General features: G+C 45.0%; 1 protein-coding gene across 9 annotated transcripts in view; it reads right to left on the reverse strand.

The window, feature by feature from the left end:
• The window catches only part of FAM222B (family with sequence similarity 222 member B), a 98,269-nt gene that overhangs the window by 41,666 nt on the left and 35,636 nt on the right, over positions 1-20,967 (reverse strand). For 2 of the 9 annotated variants that reach the window (XM_054536563.2, XM_063718567.1), the window contains exon 1: positions 14,952-15,256. The exons of 5 other annotated variants lie outside the window; for them this stretch is intronic. The gene's annotated coding sequence lies outside the window, so the exon portion shown is untranslated. Of the gene's footprint in view, positions 1-14,951; positions 15,266-20,967 lie in introns of those variants that run through there. 2 more of the 9 variants (XM_009251438.4, XM_054536561.2) reach the window with 2 other exon arrangements.

The following is a 20,967-nucleotide window of genomic DNA, read 5'->3' on the forward strand; positions in this document are numbered from 1 at the left end:
GGGAGGCTGACGTGAGCAGACTGCAGGAGTCCACGAGTTTGAGACCAGCCTGGCAAGAGCAAAACCTACCAAAAATACAAACAATTAGCCAGGTGTGATGGTGTGCACCTACAATCTCACCTACTTGGAAGCTAAGGTGAGAGAATCACCTGAGCCCAGGAGGTTGAGGCTGCAGTGAGCCAAGATCATGCCACTGCACTCCAGCCCGGGCAACCAGAATAAGACCCTGTCTCAAAAATAATAATAATAACAAATTAAATAAATAAAGCAGTGTAAGGAAATAGAAAGTACTGGGTAGGGTAGTAATTTTAAACAGCATAGTCAGAGCAATCCTCACTAAGAAACTACAGTTTCTCCATGGTTTACCTGTTAGTTTCAGTGCAAGACAGCAGCACAGCTTTTAATTAGGTAATTTTTTAAAAAGCACTTAACCATAACTAAATACAGTTTTTGTTTTCTCATGTGAAGTTTAATACTTAGGCACTTGCACTTTTTTTTTTTTTTTTTTGAAATGGAGTCTTGCTCTGTCGCCCAAACTGGAGTGCAGTGGCGCGATCTCGGCTCACTGCAAGCTCCACCTCCTGGGTTCACGCTATTCTCCTGCCTCAGCCTCCTGAGTAGCGCCACTATGCCCAGCTAATTTTTTGTATTTTTAGTAGAGACAGGGTTTCATCGTGTTAGCCAGGACAGTCTCGATCTCCTGACCTCGTGATCCACTCGCCTTGGCCTCCCAAAGTGCTGGGATTACAGGCGTGAGCCACCGTGCCAGGCCACTTGCACCTTTAATAAAAAGCAATTTATCAACTTGTTTTAAGAATGGAATCCTGGGGTTTTTTTTTTTTTTTTTTTTTTTTTTAAGATGGAGTCTCACTCTGTTGCCAGGCTGGAGTGCAGTGGCACGATCTCGGCTCACTGCAACCTCCGCCTCCTGGGTTCAAGCAATTCTCCTGCCTCAGCCTCCCAAGTAGCTGGGACTACAGGTGCACACCACCCTGCCCAGCTAATTGTTGTATTTTTAGTAGAGATGGGGTTTCACCATGTTGATCAGGATAGTGTCGATCTCTTGACCTCATGATCCACCCACCTCAGCCTCCCAAAGTGCTGGGATTACAGGCGTGAGCCATCGCACCTGGCCTCTTGTTTTTGTAACACAGAAAAACTTTTTTTTTTTTTTTTTGAGACTGAGTCTCACTCTGTCGCCCAAGCTGGAGTGCAGTGGCGCGATCTCGGCTCACTGCAACCTCTGCCTCCCAGGTTCAAGCGATTGTCCTGCCTCAGCCTCCCGAGTAGCTGGGACTACAGGCGCCTGCCACCACGACCGGCTAATTTTTTTTTTTTTTTGTATTTTTAGTAGAGACCGGGTTTCACAGTGTTCGCCAGGATGGTCTCGATCTCCTGACCTCGTGATCCGCCTGCCTCGGCCTCCCAAAGTGCTGGGATTACAGGTGTAAGCCACCGCGCCCGGCCGATTTCTTTTATTTTTAGTAGAGAGAGGGTTTCACCATGTTAGTCAGGATGGAAAAACTTTTTTTTTTTTTTTTTTTTCAGATGGAGTCTCGCTCTGTTGCCCAGGCTGGAGTGCAGTGGTGCAATCTCAGCTGCAACCTCCACCTCCCAGGTCCAAGCGATTATCCTGCCTCAGCCTCCCAAGTAGCTGGGACTACAGGCGCCCGCCACCACGCCCAGCTAATTTTTTGTATTTTTAGTAGAGACGGGGTTTCACCATATTAGCCAGGACGGTCTCGATCTCCTGACCTCGTAATCTGCCTGCCTCAGCCTCCAAAAGTGCTGGGATTACAGGCGTGAGCCACTGCGCCTGGCCAAAACTTTCTTTTTTTAAGAGACAGGACTCACTCTGTCATCCAGGCTTCAGTGCAGTTGCACCACTATAGCTCACTGCAGCCTCAAACTCCTAGGCTCAAGTGATTCTCCTGCCTCAATCTCCTGAGTAAACTGGGACTACAGGTGATTGCCACCACACTTGGGTAATTATTTTATTTTTTGTAGAAACAAGATCTCGGTTGTTGCCCAGGCTGGTCTTGAATTCCTAGGCTCAGGAGGTCCTCTTGCCTTGGCCTCCCAAAGTTCTGGGATTATAGGTGTGAGTTACCACACCTGGCAAGAAAGGCTCTTTAAACAATAATAAAACAAAGTAATGCAAACTTCCACACATACCAAAGACTGCTGTTGTATGTAACTATGACTTTGATAAAGACTGGCATTTCTCTGGTTGAGCAATGATACTTTCTTTTCTTTCTTTTTTTTTTTTTTTTCTGAGACGGAGTTTCACTCTTGTTGCCCACGCTGGAGTGCCATGACGCAATCTCGGCTCACAGCAACCTCTGCCTCCCGTGTTCAAGCGATTCTCCTGCCTCAGCTTCCCGAGTAGCTGGGATTACAGGCATGAGCCACCATACCTGGCTAATTTTGTATTTTTCATAGACGGGGTTTCTCCATATCGGTCAGGCTGGTCTCGAACTCCCGACCTCAGGTGATCTGCGCGCCTTGGCCTCCCAAAGTGCTGGGATGACAGGCGTGAGCCACTGCGCCCGGCCTATGATACTTTCTTAACTAGTTGTGAGGAACTGAAAGATGAGCAGATGTGGACAGATGTGAGGTGGAGGGAGTTGGTATAAACAATTTTAGAGAGCTATTAAAATTGATGTGCAGGCTGAAGTGGCATAAGCTTCTTACTTCTAGGCGCACTAAGGAACAATTTCTCCCACAATATACTATCACTGATAAGAACGACACGTTTCAGTTGGGACACTGGTTCAGCTTGGAGAAGAGGCAAAAATAAAAATATATCTGGCTTAAAAAGCTGCCTTTTCCAAATTAATTTTGCCAGGGACTATGGAAATAGTCAAAGGACTTTTCTTAAAATGAAAGGTTCTTTTAGTCTCTCTGGAGAAAAGTTCTAACACAGTATCACTCTCCAATTGCACCATACCTCACTAAATATAGCCCAAATATTAAAATATTTTGTAAAGCACTTTAGTGAAAGCACAGTAATACCTGGCAAGACAAGTTAGAACTAAGATGTGGATTCTTCATTAAGCTACTAGTTCCACATTTTGTTGAAAAAAAAAAAAAAGCTGGCCAGGTGCAGTGGCTCACACCTGTAATCCTAGCACTTTGGGAGGCCGAGGCGGGTGGATCACAAGGTCAGGGGTTCAAGACCAGCCTGACCAACATGGTGAAACCCCATCTCTACTAAAAATACAAAAATTAGCTGGGCGTGGTGGCGGGCACCTGTAATCCCAGCTACTCAGGAGGCTGAGGCAGGAGAATTGCTTGAACCTGGGAGGAGGAGGGTGCAGTGAGCCGAGATCACACCACTGCACTCCAGCTTGGATGACAGAGCAAGACCCCGTCTCAAAGAAAAAAAAAAAAGGCCGGGCGCGGTGGCTCACACCTGTAATCCCAGCACTTTGGGAGGCCGAGGCGGACGGATCACGAGGTCAGGAGATCGAGACCAACCTGGCTAACACAGTGAAACCCTGTCTCTACTAAAAATACAAAAAATTAGCTGGGTGAGGTGGCAGGCGCCTGTAGTCCCAGCTATTTGGGAGGCTGAGGCAGGAGAATGGCGTGAACCCCGGGGGGGCGGAGCCTGCAGTGAGCCAAGATCATGCTACTGCACTCCAGTCTGGGTGACAGCAAGACTCCGTCTCAAAAAAAAAAAAAAAAAAGAAAGAAAAAAAAAAGTTCTGGAAAAATAAGATAAGCAAAAACCAAACCAGTACCTTTACAGCTGCTAAATTAATGTCTTTATAATAGTAAAACAGGCTGGGTGTGGTGGCTCACGCCTATAATCCCAGCACTTTGGGAGCATTTTACTACTACTACTACTACTACTACTATTATTATTATTATAGTAAAACCATTATTATTATTATTATTATTATTATAGTAAAACCATTATAGTAAAACCATTATTATTATTATTATTATTATTATTATTATTATTATTATAGTAAAACCATTCTCAGCTGAATAGCTGGGTAATGCACAGGGTCCATACAGGAACCCAGTATATGGAACTTTTCCATCCTAATTTAGGATAAGCTGTCTTCAACTTCTCACAGTCTTGATACATCTTTCCTTTTAAAATAGATTAAGTCCTGTCCTTTACATAATAAGAATAAAGATAAATAAAATGCCAGTGGTAGAAGTGCTTAGCTTTTGGAAGGAAGTAAATCTTAAGTTATGACTAATAATGCTTATGCTTCTCCTTTGAAGCAACACGAATGTTGTCTAAATCATCTCAATTCTGCAAGTAGCATAAAATCTGATTTTCATTCAGTTCAGCAACTGATCCTCAAAAACACTTTGCTGAATGCAAAAAAAAAAAAGAAAAAAAGAACAAAAAAGTGATTGTTCAGATAATATCTTCCCAGCAAACAGCACTTAAAGAAACCCCCAGCTTTTTTTTTTTTGAGACCGAGTCTTACTCTGTGGCCCAGGTGCAATGGTGTGATCGGCAATGGTGCAATCTCGGCTCACTGCAACCTCTGCCTCCCAGGTTCAAGCAATTCTCCTGCTTCAGCCACCTGAGTAGCTGAGATTACAAGTGTCTGCCACGACACTCCGCTAATTTTTGCATTTTTAGTAGAGATAAGGTTTCACCATGTTGGCCAGGCTGGTCTCAAACTCCTGACCTCAAGTGATCCACCAGCGTCGGCCTCCCAAAGTGCTGGGATTATAGGCATGAGCCACTGCGCCCAGCCAGAAACCCCCAGCTTTAAAGTGATGACTGCTTTCCAATTTGGGCCTAGCAGAATGGCTCCCGCAAAGGGTGGTAAGAAGAAAGGCTGTTCTGCCATCAACCAGGTGGTAACCCAAGAATACACTATTGAGATTCACAAGTGCATTCATGGAGTGAGCCTCTAAGAAGCAAGCCCCTCAGGCACTCAAAGAGATCTGGAAATTTGCCATGAGGGAGATGAGGACCCCAGACGCACACATTGATAGCAGGCTCAACAAAGCTGTCTGGGCCAAAGGAATAAGGAATGTCTCACACAGTGTATCCCTGTGTGGTTGTCCAGAAAATGTAATGAAGATAAAGATTCACTAAAACAAGCTCTATACTTTGGTTACTTATGTACCTGTTACCACTTTCAAAATCTACAGACACTCAATGTGGATAAGAACTAACCACTGGTCATCAAACAAAATTATACAACTGCAAAAACAACAAAAAAGTGATGACAGTACTACTTTCATCACACACTGACTATTCTAAATGGATTTCATTTCAGCCAACAGCTCTGATTATTAGCAAGTATTGCCCAGTGTTAGAAAACTTTGCTTTGGTAAGAAGAGAGGTTTGTTTCTTTTCTTTTTCTTTTTTTTTTTTTTTTTGAGAGGGAGTCCCACTCTGTCGCCCAGGCTGGAGTACAGTGGTGCAATCTCGGCTCACTGCAACCTCCACCTCCCAAGTTCAAGCAATTCTCCTGCCTTAGCCTCCTGAGTAACTGGGATTACATGTGCATGCCACCACGCCTGGCTAATTTTTGAATTTTAGTAGAGACAGTGTTTCACCAGGTTGGCCAGGCTGGTTTCGAATGCCTGACTTCAAGTGATCTGTCCACCAAAGTGCTGAGATTACAGGCATGAGCCACCGTACCCAGGTTCTTCTTTTTTCTTTTTAGAGACACAGTCTTGCTCTCTCACCCTGGCTGGAGTGCAGTAGCATGATAGCAGCTCACTGCAGCCTCGAACTCCTGGGCTCAAGGGATCTTTCCATCTCAGCCTCCCAAGTAGCTGGGAGGACAAGCACACATCACCACACCCACCTAATTTTTTTTATAGAGAGACAGGGTCTCACCATCTTGCTTGGGCAGGTCTCGAACTCCTGGGCTCAAGCAATCCCCCTGCCTCAGTCTCCCAAAGTGTTGGGATTACAGGCATGAGCCACTGCATCTGGCTGCAGTTTGTTTCTTTGGCTTAGCTACCAACAGCTCACCCACATATGATGAATTATTTACATATACTATGGGCAGAAGACACCAACAAAGAAGACATTTCGGCCAGATGCGGTGGCTCACACCTGTAATCCCAGCACTTTGGGAGGCCGAGGTGTAATCCCAGCACTTTGGATCAAGAGGTCAGGAGTTCAAGACCAGCCTGGCCAAGATGGTGAAACCCCCGTCTCTACTAAAAAAATACAAAAAATTAGCTGGGTGTGGTAGCAGGTGCCTGTAATCCCAGCTACTTGGAAGGCTGAGGCAGAGAACTTTTTGAACCTGGGAGGCAGAGGATGCAGTAAGCCAAGATCGTGCCACTGCACTCCAGCCTGGGTGACAGAGCAAGACCACGTCTCAAAAAAAAAAACAAAAAGCAAAAAACAAACAAAAATGACATTTCAGTATCAAAAGCTAGTTTATGTATGACTTACTTGAAAGATTTTAATTCTCCATAGCACCTCAGTGTGATTAAGTAACAAAGGTCAGGTCTCTTCGGGAACCAGGACATCTATCTTCTCCTCCCCTTGGCAATCAGAGCTCCTAGTTCTTAGGCCTTTGGCCTCAGACTGAATGACACCACCAGCTTTCCTGGTTCTCGGGCTTGCAGACAGCATACTGTGAAACTTCTCAGCCTCCATAACTAAATGAGCCAAGTCCTAATCCCCTCTTATATATTTAACCTACTGGTTGTTTCTCTGGAGAATGCTAATACAGATTTTTTTTTTTTTTCAGGCACAGTCTTGCTCTGTCGCCAGGCTAGAGGGCAGTGGCGCGATCTCGGCTCACCGCAACCTCCATCTCCCAGGTTCAAGTGATTCTCCTGCCTCAGCCTCCTGAGTAGCTGGGACTACAGGCACGCGCCACCACGCCCAGCTAATTTTTGTATTTTTTAGTAGAGATGGGGTTTCACTATGTTGGCCAGGATGGCCTCGATCTCTTGACCTTGTGCTCCACCCACCTCGGCCTCCCAAAGTGCTGGGATTACAGGCATGAGCCACCACGCCCGGCCTCTAATATAGATTTTATATTTAGTATTAAACAAAAAAACTGTCCCAAGGATACTACATTGAGCTGAATTTTTCTAGGTCCAGTACTGAGTTATATACTACTTTTGATTATTAAGAAACTAAGTGCAGGCCGGGCGCGGTGGCTCACGCCTATAATCCCAGCACTCTGGGAGGCCAAGGCGGGCGGATCACAAGGTCAGGAGATCGAGACCATCCTGGCTAACACAGTGAAACCCTGTCTCTACTAAAAATACAAAAACAAAATTAGCCAGGCATGGTGGCAGGCGCCTGTAGTCCCAGCTACTCGGGAGGCTGAGGCAGGGGAATGGCGTGAACCCCATTGGCAGAGCTTGCAGTGAGCTGAGATCGCGCCACTGCACTCCGGGCTGGGCGACAGAGCGAGACTTCATCTCAGGAAAAAAAAAAAAAGAAAGAAACTAAGTGTAGTCTGGGCATGACAGCTCATGGTTCTAATCCCAGCACTTGGGAGGCCAAGGTGGGAGGATCATTGGAGCCCAGGAGTTTGGGACCAACTTGGACAACATAGGGAGACCCCGTCTCTACAAAATATGAAAAAAGTAGCCAGGCATGATGACACGAACCTGTGGTCCCACCTACTCAAGAGGCTGAGATGGGCTGAGCATGGTGGCTCACACCACTTTGGGAGGCCATGGCAGGCAGATCACTTGAGGCCAGAAGTTTGAGACCAGCCTGGCCAACATGGTGAAACCCCGTCTCTACTGAAAATTCAAAAATTAGCCTGGTGTGGTGGTACATGCCTGTAATCCCAGCTACTCGGGAGGCTGAGGCACAAGAATCACTTGAACCCAGGAGGTGGAGGTTACAGTGAGCTGAGATCATGCCACTGAACTCCAGCCTGGGTGACAGAGCAAGCCTCTCATCTCAAAAAAAATAAAAGAGGCTGAGATGGGAAGATTGCCTGAGCCCAAGGGGTAGAGACTGCAGTGAGCTGTGATCACACTATATTCCAACCTGGATGACACAGTGAGAACCTGTCTCAAAAAAAAAAAAGAAAGAGAAACACAAAAAAGTGAGATCTCTGTCTCAAAACAAAACTAAGTGTAATACAAGTTCTTGGCTATCTTGCCTACTGCTTAGTTGAATGACCAAAGAAAAAAACAAATTTTTCAGTAGTCTGTATGCCTAGAAAATCTCAGTTAAAAACCAGAGGAAGTTAAAGCTATTGCCTAAAAATGTGCCCTTGAGGCAGGGCACGGTGGCTCATGCCTGTAATCCCAGCACTTTGGGAGGTGGAGGCGGGCTGATCACCTGAGGTCGGGAGTTCGAGACCAGCCTGACCAACATGGAGAAACCCCATCTCTACTAAAAATACAAAATTAGCTGGGCACATGGTGCATGTGGTGGCACACGCCTGTAATCCCAGCTACTTGGGAGGCTGAGACAGGAGAATCGCTTGAACCTGGGAGGTGGACATTGCAGTGAGCCGAGATCGTGCCATTGCACTCCAACCTAGGCAACAAGAGCGAAACTCCATCCAAAAAAAAAAAAAAAGTGTCCTTGAGAATATCTTTGGATTGATTTCACCTGTCTATACTTTGCCTGCTTGCCCTTTAGTGTGTATAATCAATAACAGACTTTTCAAAGATCAGGAATGAACTTTTGTTTTTTCCACTTTTGGGTCTCTGTGAATCTAAGGAATGAACTCTTAACCAGAGTCTTGCCCATATCTTGGTAAAGATGCCCTCTGCCCTTTTCAGTTAGGCTGCAACATAACAAACTCAGTCCATGACTGAATTTAATCTAACCAGCCCAGTATTTCCTTCCTGGGATCCACCAGCACCAACTATAATAAAACTTCAATCTGGAAGTCGGGCACCACGGTGCACACCTGTGATCCCTTCGGTGGCTGGGTCGGGAGTACTGCTTGAGTCCAGGAGTTCAAGGCCAGCCTGGGCAATATAATTGGGACGGCACCCTGTCTCAAAACAAAACAAAATCAAATCACCTTCAAGTTGGTCTTTTCATAACAACTTTATTTTTTCTTTCTCCAATACCTCATCTTGAGCATTCTTCTTTTGACTAATAATAGCATACTGGTGTTTGGATTGCCTTCACAACCAGAAAGATAAAAAAAGCCTCTCAGGGTAGAGATAGGAAAACTTCAAATCATTTCAAATAGGGTTCCTGAAATTTCTTGGAGAAAATAATAAGCTATATTAGAAATTCAGAGAAAGGAAGAATTCAGAGACCTTGGCTCTCGGTCTGGCTTCGCTACCAAATCACTTAAGTTATTTAAATAATCACAGGGCATTAGTTTTCCCTACTTCAGAGAAATGCTGAGACCAACGTTCATTTAATTCACTGGATAAAAACTATCCAAAAGTAAGAGTATTTATCTTTTTTTTTCTTTTTTTTTTTTTAGATGGAATTTCGTTCTTGTTGCCCAGGCTGCAGTGCAATGGCACAATCTCGGCTCACTGCAACCTCCACCTCCTGGGTTCAAGCGATTCTCCTGCCTGGGCTTCCCAAGTAGCTGGAATTATAGGCATGCACCACCACACCCAGCTAATTTTTGTATTTTTAATAGAGACGGGGTTTCTCCATGTTGGTCAAGCTGGTCTCGAACTCTCGAACTCAGGTGATCTGCCTGCCTCAGCTTTCCAAAGTGCTGGTATTACAGGAGTGAGCCACCGCGCCTGGCAAATATTTATCTTAATACTGGAAATGATTCTTGGGCTGAAGAAACGCTTGTTTTTTTGTGTGTGGTTTTTTGTTTGTTTGTTTTGCTTTTATGTGGAGTCTCACTCTGTCACCCAGGCTGGAGTGCAGTCCAACGATCTCAGCTCACTGCAACCCCCACCTCCTGGGTTCAAGCAATTCTCCGGCCTTAGCCTCCTGAGTAGCTGGAATTACAGGCCTGTGCCACCACGCCCAGCTAATTTTCATATTTTTAGTAGAGATGAGGTTTCACCATGTTGGTCAGGCTGGTCTTGAACTCCTGGCCTCAAGTGATCCATCCGCCTCAGCCTCCTGAAGTGTTGGGATTACAGGCATGAGTCACCGCATCTGGCCCAAACTCTTGTCTTAACCTTTTGTGAGACGTTTTATGTATTTACAGATCATGAAATCTCTAATGAAGTAAACGTCTAAGATCTGACTAAACAAAAGGATCATCAAGTGTTCACAGAATGCTAACATATAGAACAAAGTTTAAAGAAGATACAAAGGCCTGGATTCTAAAAAATAAATGAACAATTCAAATGTCTGGTTTAAAACAAACAAAAAGATGGATTAAAAGTTTGTATCGGAAAGGTAACTTTGTTTTGAATGGTTTTAACAATCTCATAACTCCTGCAGTATCAAATACAGTCTGGGTAATTAATTCAGTGGACTCTCCCTTTTACTGCCAGATTGAACAGCTCTGAGGATAATCTCCCTCACTCTCCCAGGGCTCAGTTGGGAGATTCATTATTTATGCCCTCAATTGTTTACTCTGTCCTATTTTTCCACATATCCAGCAGGCCCAAGAGCTGTGTTACCACTGGCCTGTTTCCAAAATGAATGCATTACTCATTGCCCTATTAGTTACAAAACCAAAATAATCAAACACAGTGGTGTCTTAACGTTAGAAAGCAACCCCACCAACCATTTGATCTAGGAGAGAAATTAATAACAATACCAGCCCAAGTTACCAAAAGCTAAATTGTCCTGGATGAAGAGAGATCCATACATCATTCTAATCCTTTATTTTGAGCCACTGAACAACATACATGCATATCCAACAAGGATTCTTAAAGGACAGTATCATTAGAAAGACAGCTCTGGCCTTCACTGAGAGTAGACTGTAAACTACTAAGGGTTAAACTGATTGAGATAAAATTTGCCTAGCAACCATTCTTTAGGAAGAGTTCAGTAACTCACCAACAATAAATTCTACATCCTCATCTGAGTGGTAAACAGATTACAGACTCCACCAAGTCCTCGACTTTCAGGATTCAGACTCATAGCAAACAACTTCCTCAAAAGATTCAGCTTCCAAGAGTCAAACCCTGGGGGAGGGGATTGTGCTTAAACACACAAAATATTGTCTCTGACACCTGACTGAAAAAGCTGAAAAGCTAAAAACTACCATCACCCACATCTCCATATGAATGCATCCATTGTTCTAAATAAGTCTCTGACAATTGAGAGAGCATTCTCAGAGTCTCCTTTGCCTCTAATATTTTCTCACCTAGAGTAAGCTTTTCCCAATTCCAAACCCTACAACACTCAAACTGATTATTCTGAGAATCAAGCAATACCAAGGGCCCAATATTTTTCTTTCACCTTCTCAAGGGGATCATTTTATACTTCTGATGTGAACAGGGGATTAGTCTCGAGTCTCCCTTTAGAGAGAACATAAGGAGTCCTTTTTCTTAACACATTCCAAGCTGTGACTCACAGAAATAAGCAGGGTAGGCCGGGCACGGTGGCTCACGCCTGTAATCCCAGCACTGTGGGAGGCCGAGGTAGGTGGATCACCTGAGGTCAGTTCGAGACCATCCTGGCCAACATGGTGAAACCCTGTCTCTACTGAAAATACAAAAATTAGCCAGGCGTGGTGGTGCATGTCTGTAGTCCCAGCTACTCAGGAGGCAGAGGCAGGAGAATTGCTTGAACCTGGAAGGCAGAGGCTGCAGTGAGCAGAGATTGTGCCACTGCACTCCAGCCTGAGTGACAGAGCAAGACTCCGTCTCAAAAAAAAAAAAAAAAAAAGAAAAATGAAATAAGCAGGATGGATAAAAACAGACTGCTAAAGAAAATTAAATCAACTGCTTTAACCTCAACCAGCACTATGCCCCCTCAACCTAAGAGATTATGGCTTTCTATAATTGTTTCCTTGCAGATGACCAAATTCCAGGATTTCCATGCCCCTTAAATGATATTTGTACATCAGTGCAAATACATTTACGATTAGTTCTATACATAGTCTTTTGTCTCCTGGGAAAATTCTTTCAGGAACCCCTAATTATTGCACCATGCAAAATAGTGATCACACAAATCAGTCAAGAAAATAGAAATATCGGGCGTGGAGGGGTGCAGTGGCTCACACCTTAATCCCAACACTTTGGGAGGCCTCTGGGAGGGCTGCTTGAGGCCAGGAGTTTGAGACCAACCTGGGCAACAGAGCCAGACCCTATTCTCTACAAAACATAAAAATTAAAAAATAGTAATATAAAAAAGTGAGTGAAGTATAACTTTATAAAGCTGTACTTACTGCTCACCCACGGGTAGAGAACATAAAAACCACCCAGATATCAAATAGAAGGGCAACTTGTTTCTTGACAGAAGCAAGTTGAAATTGTACAGCCTCTAACTGGTTTTTTTTGTTTTTTGTTTTTGTTTGAGACAGGGTCTCACTCTGTCACCCAGGTTGGAGTGCAGTGGTACAACCTTGGCTCACTGCAACCTCTGCCTCCAGGGTTCCAGCAATTCTCCCACCTCAGCCTCCCAAGCAGCTGGGACTACAGGAGTGCACCACCACACCCGGCTAATTTTTTTATGTTTTGGTAGACACGGGGTTTTCACCATGTTGGTCTTTAACTTCTGACTTCAAGTGATCCACCCACCTCAGCCTCCCAAAGTGCTGGGATTACAGGAGCAAGCCATTGCACCCCGCCCTCCAACTGGTTTTTTTGGTCACTTCCCCAGGTTCCTATACCTTAGACATCAAAGCGCACTTTGTTTTATATACTAGCTAACTTTGTTTTATATACTAGCTAATTTTGTTTTATATACTAGCTAACTGTAAAAGCTTCAATCAGTGATTTTTAACAGTTCACTCTCAGTAGCAAGTTAACTAAGTCAACATCTGGGGGATCCCCTTTCCCTCCCAATTTAAATACAACTCATGGAGCCTTAAGGGACAAGTGAGTAATAAAAACCCAAAACCTGACACAGGATTACTGTGAATCTACTTTTTAGTAACATGTCTATTCTAAGGTACTTGAAATCTTATTTTTAAAAAAGGTAAAGTAAGCTTCCTAATCCCTATTACTTTCCACAGCTGAAATGTTTTCCTATCCCATTATCCCTATTTTTTATAATACTTGCTTTCATCCCAAATTGCTCCTAATGGTTTAGAGATCTAATAAATCAATGCAAAGAAAAAAATCACTAATCTAGCCAAAACTGTAAGACAGCTCCAGTGTATCAATTCTGTCTTCAAAAGTGGACCCCAGTTACAACAGTGGGAAACAACCTGTATTACATAAACTCTGAACCATTTTAATTAATATTTATCAAAGTGTTGCCAAAAAAAAAAAATTCATCCCTTCTGGTACTGTAGCTCTTTGCTAATCAACATTAAGATAAACCTGGTCCAAACACGTTTCGTTGAAAATGCCCATTTAGGCCAGACGCGATGGCTCACGCCTGTAATCCCAGCACTTTGGGAAGCCGAGGCAGGCGGATCACGAGGTCAGGAAATCGAGACCATCCTGGCTAACAAGGTGAAACCCCGTCTCTACTAAAAATACAAAAAATTAGCCAGGTGTGGTGGCAGGCGCCTGTAGTCCCAGCTACTTGGGGAGGCTGAGGCAGGAGAATGGCGTGAACCCAGGAGGCGGAGCTTGCAGTGAGCCGAGATCACGCCACGGCACTCCAGCCTGGGCGACAGGGCGAGACTCGATCTCAAAAAAAAAGAAAGAAAGAAAATGTCCACTTAAAGCAAGTGTGGTATGGACATTGCCACCCAACATACACACACACACACACACACACAAACTCCCTTTGTTTCTAACATCAAAAATTTTGGATTTTCTATTTTCCACTGAAAATGTTTTTCTCAATTTAAAGCCTGCAAAGAGGTTCCCGATTTTGACTGGAGATGGATGTTCTTCAGAAATAAAGGATCCCAAAGATGATGAAGCAAAGGAACTCAAAAAAAATTTTCATTTAAGTTGTAATGCTGCAGCCACCCAAATTCGTAAGTTTGGGGAGAGGAACCTTTTTAAAAAAACTAACGAGTCCGGGCGCCATGGCTCACGCCTGTAATCCCAGCACTTTGGGAGGCCGAAGCAGGAGGATCACGAGGTCAGGAGTTCGAGACCAGCCTGACCAACATGGTGAAACCCCATCTCTACTAAAAACACAGAAAATTAGCTGGGCATGGTGGTAGGCGCCTGTGATCCCAGCTACTCAGGAGGCTGAGACAGGGGAATCGCTTGAACCCTGGAGGCGGAGGTTGCAGTGAGCCGAGATCGCGCCACTGCACTCCAGCCTGGGCAACAGAGCGAGACTCGTCTCAAAAAACAAAAACAAAAAAAAACCACGAACTAAAATACATCTGGAGGTTTGTTTTAAGTTTGGTTTTGGTTTTTGACGATAGAAACTAATCCCTCCGAGGGTCTGTGAATATAAGAAATATACCAACAGAGAAAAAGATAAGACTTTTAAGTTTCAGCAACAGCAAGGTAAGTTTGCCTGCTCTAGTCAGGTTTCTCCAACAGAGATGAGCTACTACACAAAGCGGGTGACAATGTACTCCAGGAAGAGACTTTAGCAGAGTTAATTGCTAACAACTATCAGGATTTCCTTTAACCACCATTTGACTGGGGCTGCTCCCTCTTTCCACTAGCACCTCCTCTCCTTTCAGATTGTTATTGCTGATCAAGGCAGTCCCAAGGAGGAAAATGGTGAAGACAACCTTAATGGACACGGATGCAGTACAGTTCCAAATATCCACTCCTAGCTTGCCTTTTCTTTTTTAATTACGGTTTACTGCATCAGATACCACACAAAAAAGGGCTCCTCTTTTCTTCTCTGTGCATTTTACTATGCGACCGATATCGACACATCAGTAAAAAGAGATAAGAGTCCTGAATCTCCTTACCCTACCCATCTGCAGGGGTGAGACGAAGGAAAAAAAATGATGAAGGGTAGAAACAGATAATCAAAATAAACTGATGGGATCCAGAGATATTATTTCCCATTCCATTTCCCCTTTTCTTACAAGGTTAAGTCGGCTGAAGTCGGGGTCGCGTTAGAAAAAGCACACACACATCTTGCGCCCTGGAAAGGTGAGGTTCGCTCCGCAGCGCTCGGTGGGGCTCCTGGCTCCGCCCCGCCCGCCTTGGGCAGCTGAGCCCAGCTCACCCCCGCCCCGGGAGGATGGAAGAGAGGGGGCTTCTAGCGGTCTAGGCAGGGGGAGGGGGAGGCGGCTGCTCCGGGTGCCAGGCTCACGGAGCGCAGGACTCCGCGGTGCGCCGACACCCCCTCCCCCAGCCGGCTGCCGCTTGCTCCCAGCCGCCGCCGGAAGCCAGCCCCGCCCCCTCACCTCCACCCTGGCTCTTCGCGAGCCCCCTCCTGTCTGCACAGCCAATGGCGAGCCAGGGAGCCAGCAGAGCGACTCGCCAAACAGCCAACTGGGGAGGCCCACAGGGAGGTCAGCCACCGGGATAGGCCCGCTACCCGCGGACCCGGCCCGACTCGGCTCCTCTTTGTTAGCGCTGCCCCCATCTCTCCCGGCCCCCACCCCAAAGCCAGGAGCCAAGCATCCCGTAGCTGGGCCAGGTGAAGCTGCGCCCCTTTGCACCCCTTCTCCCTCTGTCCCCCTTGTCCCCTCCCACTTTCTGCCTAGGTACGAGACCCCCCCACCCACCCACGCGATACCTCCCAGAGTGCCTCAGACTTCAACAGCAATTGCCACCTGGAGACACTCGACAGTAAAAAGATGCTCCCCAAGCCTCTCTGCCTCTAGTCTAATCAACTGCACTGCACTGTAACAGTGGACGGATTTAGGATTGCATATTAAATCAATTGCACACATCAATCCTCCCCGTCGGAAACTCCTGCTTCCCGTGACGCAGAAATTAAGGGGGGGGGGGGGGTTGGAGGCATGTTGGGAAAGTATGTATCTAGAAGTTGGTGGGGTGGAGAAGGGAATACATGAAATCATCAGCCAAAAAAAAAAAAAAAAAACACATACAAAAAAAAACCACACATAGTTGGCTCCAACCTGTTTCAGATACAAAACGTCCAATGTATTTAGCTGGATGTATCCAATCCAGTTAAATCCCAAGATAACCACTCCTTTAGCAGGTTTCAGTACAATTAGGAAGCAAACACCTAATCCTTGTTCAGTCATATACCTAATATTATGGGGAACATACTCTCAGCAACCAGACTGGAGGAGACTAAGACAACACGAAAAATAAATGCAATGTGTGATTCTGACCTGGATCCTTTTTGCTATAAAGCATATAACTGGTATAATAATAAGCAACATTTGAAGAGGATCTGATAATTATATGGAAGTAATGTGTCAATGTTATTTTCCTGATTTTGACAGTTGTTTCCTTTTTTTTTTTGGAGACGGAGTCTCGCTCTGTTGCCCAGGCTACAGCGCAGTGGCGAGATCTTGGCTCACTGCAAGCTCCGCCTCCCAGGTTCACGCCATTCTCCTGCCTGAGCCTCCCAAGTAGCTGGAGTAGCTGGGACTACAGGTGCCCACCACCACGCCCAGCTAATTTTTTTTTTGTATTTTTAGGAGAGACGGGGTTTCACTGTGTTAGCCAGGACGGTCTCGATCTCCTGACGTCGTGATCCGCCTGCCTCGGCCTTCCAAAGTGCTGGGAATACAGGCGTGAGCCACCGCGCCCAGCATGGAATAGGACATTTTAAACACTGTGGTATATTTTCTTGGGTGTAGTGATAGAGCACTACATGGGGCTCATTTAAGAAAACTGGCCGGGCGCGGTGTGTCTCACCTGTAATCCCAGCACTTTGGGAGGCCAACGCGGGCAGATCACTTGAACCCAGGTGTTCGAGACCTGGTCAACATGGTGAAATGGTGAGAACCCCATCTCTACCACAAATTTTAGACGTAGCTAGGCATGGTAACTCGCGCAGTAGTCCCAGCTACTTGGCAGAGTACAGCCAGCAGAGACCGTGCCACTGCACTCCAGCCTGAGTGAGAGTAAGACTCCAACTCTAAAAAAAAAAAAAAGAAAAGAAAAAGAAAACGGGGGTCAGGGAAGGCAAGCTATTACCTAGAATGTCATTTTTATTCAGAGTTCTTGCAAGTACATAACATTAAATATCTACATCACACTCTACAACACTGCTTAATCCCCCCAAACACTACTATAATTTAAAACAAAACTTTAAAATTAAGCAGTCTAGGCTACCTTGGAACTCAAAACATATCATATATAACAACCTAAGTACTCCTGGAAGATGGAAAAGGAGCTGTATGACATGCCTGGTTTTATTTTATTTATTTTTGAGATGGAGTTTCGCTCTGTTGCCCAAGCTGGAGTGCAGTGGTAAGATGCTGTGGTGTAATCTCGGCTCACTGCAACCTCCGCCTCCTAGGTTCAAGCAGTTCTGCCTCAGTCTCCCAAGTAGCTGAAATTACAGGTGCACACCAACACGCCTGGCTAACTTTTGTATTTTTACTAGAGACGGGGTTTTGCCATGGTGGCCAGGCTGGTCTCGAACTCCTGACCTCAAATGATCTGCCTGCCTCGGCCTCCCAAAGTGCTGGGATTACAGGCATGAGCCAACGTGCCAGGCCGATCTTTTTGTTTTTGAGATAAGAGTCTCGCTCTGTCGTCCAGGCTGGAGTGCAACAGCACAATCTTGGCTCACTGCAACCTCTGCCTCCCGGGCTCAAGCGATTCTCCTGCCTCAGCTTCCCGAGTAGCTGGGATTACAGGCACGAGCCACCATGCCCGGCTAATTTTTGTATTTTTAGTAGAAACGGGGTTTCACCATGTTGCCCAGGCTGATCTCGAACTCCAGACCTCAGGTGATCCACCCCCCTCAGCCTCCCAAAGTGCTGGGATTACAGGCATGAGCCACCGTGCCCAGCATCACATCTATTTTTTAAGCACATATAAATATACATCTCTTGTTCCAATATAATATCTAGATGTTACACCAATCTGTCAACAGTAGTTATTGAGAGAATAAGAATATAGGTAGGGAGAAGTGAAGAAGAGAATTTGTTTTATTACATCTTTTTTTTTTAAGACAGAGTCTCGCTCTGTCACCCAGGCTGGAGTGCAGTGGTGCGATCTCGGCGCACTGCAACCTCCGCCTCCCGGGTTCATGCTGTTCTCCTGCCTCAGCCTCCCAAGTAGCTGAGACTACAGGCGCCCGCCACCAAGCCCAGCTAATTTTTTGTATTCTTTAGTAGAGACGGGGTTTCACCGTGTTAGCCAGGATGATCTCGATCTCTTGACCTCGTAATCCGCCCGACTCAGCTTCCCAAAGTGCTGGGATTACAGGCGTGAGCCACCGTGCCTGGCCTTTATTACATCTTTTAAAAAATAAAAAAGCGGGCCAGGTGCAGTGGCTCATGCCTGTAATCCCAGCACTTCAGGAGGCCAGGGTGGGTGGATCACTTGAGCTCAGGAGTTCAAGACCAGCCTGGGCAACACAGTGAAACCCTGTCTCTACAAAAAATACAAAAATTAGCGGCCAGGTGTGGTGACTCACGACTGTAACCCCAGCACTTTGGGTGGCTGAGACAGGCAGATCTCGAGGTCAGGAGATTGAGATCAGCCTGGCCATCATGGTAAAACCCCGTCTCTACTAAAAAAAAAAAAAGTACAAAAATTAGCCAGGTGTGGTGGCACGCATCTGTAATCCCAGCTACTCAGGAGGCTGAGGTAGGAGAATCGCTTGAAACCGGGAGGCGCAGGTTGCAGTGCGCCACTGCACTCCAGCCTGGGCAACAGAGCGAGACTCTGTCTCAAAAAAAAAAAAAAAAATTAAGGCACAGCATGGTAGCTGACGCCTGTAATCCTAGCACTTTGGGATGCTGAATAGGGCAGATCACTTGAGGTCAGGGGTTCAAAACCAGCCTGGCCAACATGGTGAAACCTCATCGCTACAATTAAAAAAAAAAAAAATTAGCCCAGCATGGTAGTGGGGGCCTGTAATCCCAGCTACTCGGGAGGCTGGGACAGGAAAATTGCTTGAACCCAGGAGGCAGAGATTACAATGAGCCAAGATCACGCCACTGCACTCCAGCCTGGGCGAGTGGGACCCCGTCTCAAAAAATAAATAAGTAAAAAGCATTAATTTTGTCATTTTTACTGTGTTAACTTAGTGAAATTACAGATTTTATCATCTTTAAACTATGTTGAACATGTCTTTTATAGTCAGTAAAAGATATTAAAACATAAACATCTCTCAAAAATAGATGGAAGAGATCAATAGGCTAGACTAAAAACTAGTTTAGGTAACATCCCTCTAGACTGATCAGTTTGCACCTCATTATTTCCTGAGCACCCTATTTTGCAAATTTCCTAAATGGCATTTATAATAACCAAAAAAAAATAAAATGTAACTTTGACACTTAATTTACTCCAATCAAAACGACACAGTTCCCAGTAGAACGGAATAACAAAAACAAAAAAAAACAATGATTGCACCCGAAAAGAAGGCAAACAGTCTTAAAAAGACAATTTCCTCATAAAGAACTGCTACGTCATATTTACAGAATTCAAACACCCATGACACAGAGCATAGAAACTTTGATAAAACCTTTACTGTTCATTAGACTTCAAGAGAACAGTAGGCCTGAGAAAAACACTGTGGTAATTTTTTTTAAGGGAATTCCTGGCACTATCACTTCAAAGTAGCAAGGTAAACAGTAATTAAAGGGTTTTAACTGGCTGCACTTTCTGTTTCAGACACTAGAGGGGAGTATAAAAATCCAAATAAAATCTGAGATTTCGTTTTACTCATTCACTAACATCATCAAATATGTACTGTATTCCTGTATGCCTGAAATTCTATTAGACCCCAGAGTCAAAAAGATGAATAAGATTTGTCTTTAAAGTACTTAGTTTAGTTAGGGAAGACGTGCCTGTTAAAAAAAAAAAATAGTAATAAGGCCGGCGCAGTGGCTCACACCTGTAATCCCAGCACTTTGGGAGGCCGAGCAGATGGATCAACTGAGGTCAGCAGTTCGAGACCAGCCTGGCCAACATTGTGAAACCCCATCTCTACTAAAAAATACAAAAATTAGCCGGGCGTGGTGGCACATGCCTGTAATCCCAGATACTCAGGAGGATGAGATAGGAGAATCGCTTGAACCTGGGAGACAGAGATTGCAGTGAGCCGATATTGCACCACTGAACTCCAGCCTGGGCAACTGAGTGAGACTCTGTCTCAAAAAAAAAAAAATTAATAATCATAATAATAATAAGGCCAGGCACAGAGGCTAACGCCTGTAATCCCAACACTTTGGGAGGCCGAGGCTGGACTACCTGAGGTCAGGAGTTCGAGACCAGCCAGGCCAACATGGTGAAACCCTGTCTCTACTAAAAATACAAAAAATTAGCCGGCCATGGTGGTTGCCTATAATCCCAGCTACTCGGGAGGCTGAGGCAGGAGAATTGCTTGAACCCAGGAGGCAGAGGTTGCAGTGAGCCGAGATTGTGCCATTGCACTCCGGCTTGGGCAACAAGAGTGAAATTCCATCTCAAAATAATAATAATAATAATAGGCAAACTACAACAGAGAATGCAGAGTAGAGAATCAAACCCATGACTTTGGGAGACTATGGATATGGGACAGGACAGAAGGAGAATCATTCCTAGAAGAGAGAGGAAAAACATGTGCCTATATATAATAATTCACACTAGACAAACCAGCCTATCCAAATTGGCTTTTTCTCCTAATAACAACGTTTCTGGCCTTAATCTAAATGGAAATAACCTATACCTAGATGGTATCTTTAAACTTCTCTCTATGAAAGTAGAAGCATTATCTGGTAAAGAAGATTTGCTAAAATAACTAGTTAGTTAGGCTTCAAAATCTATTGTATGCAGTTTAAAAGGCATGAAGGTGGGGTGTAGGGGGTGGTTTATACTTCCAGCTACTTGGGAGGCTGAGGTGGGAGGATCATTTGAGCACAGGAGTAAGAGTTCAAGGTTATAGTGAGCTATGATCGTGCCACAGCACTCCAAGCCTCAGTGACAGAGCAAGACCCTGTCTTTAAAAAAATAAAA

Source organism: Pongo abelii, chromosome 19, assembly GCF_028885655.2.
Source record: "Pongo abelii isolate AG06213 chromosome 19, NHGRI_mPonAbe1-v2.0_pri, whole genome shotgun sequence".
NCBI lineage: Eukaryota > Metazoa > Chordata > Mammalia > Primates > Hominidae > Pongo > Pongo abelii.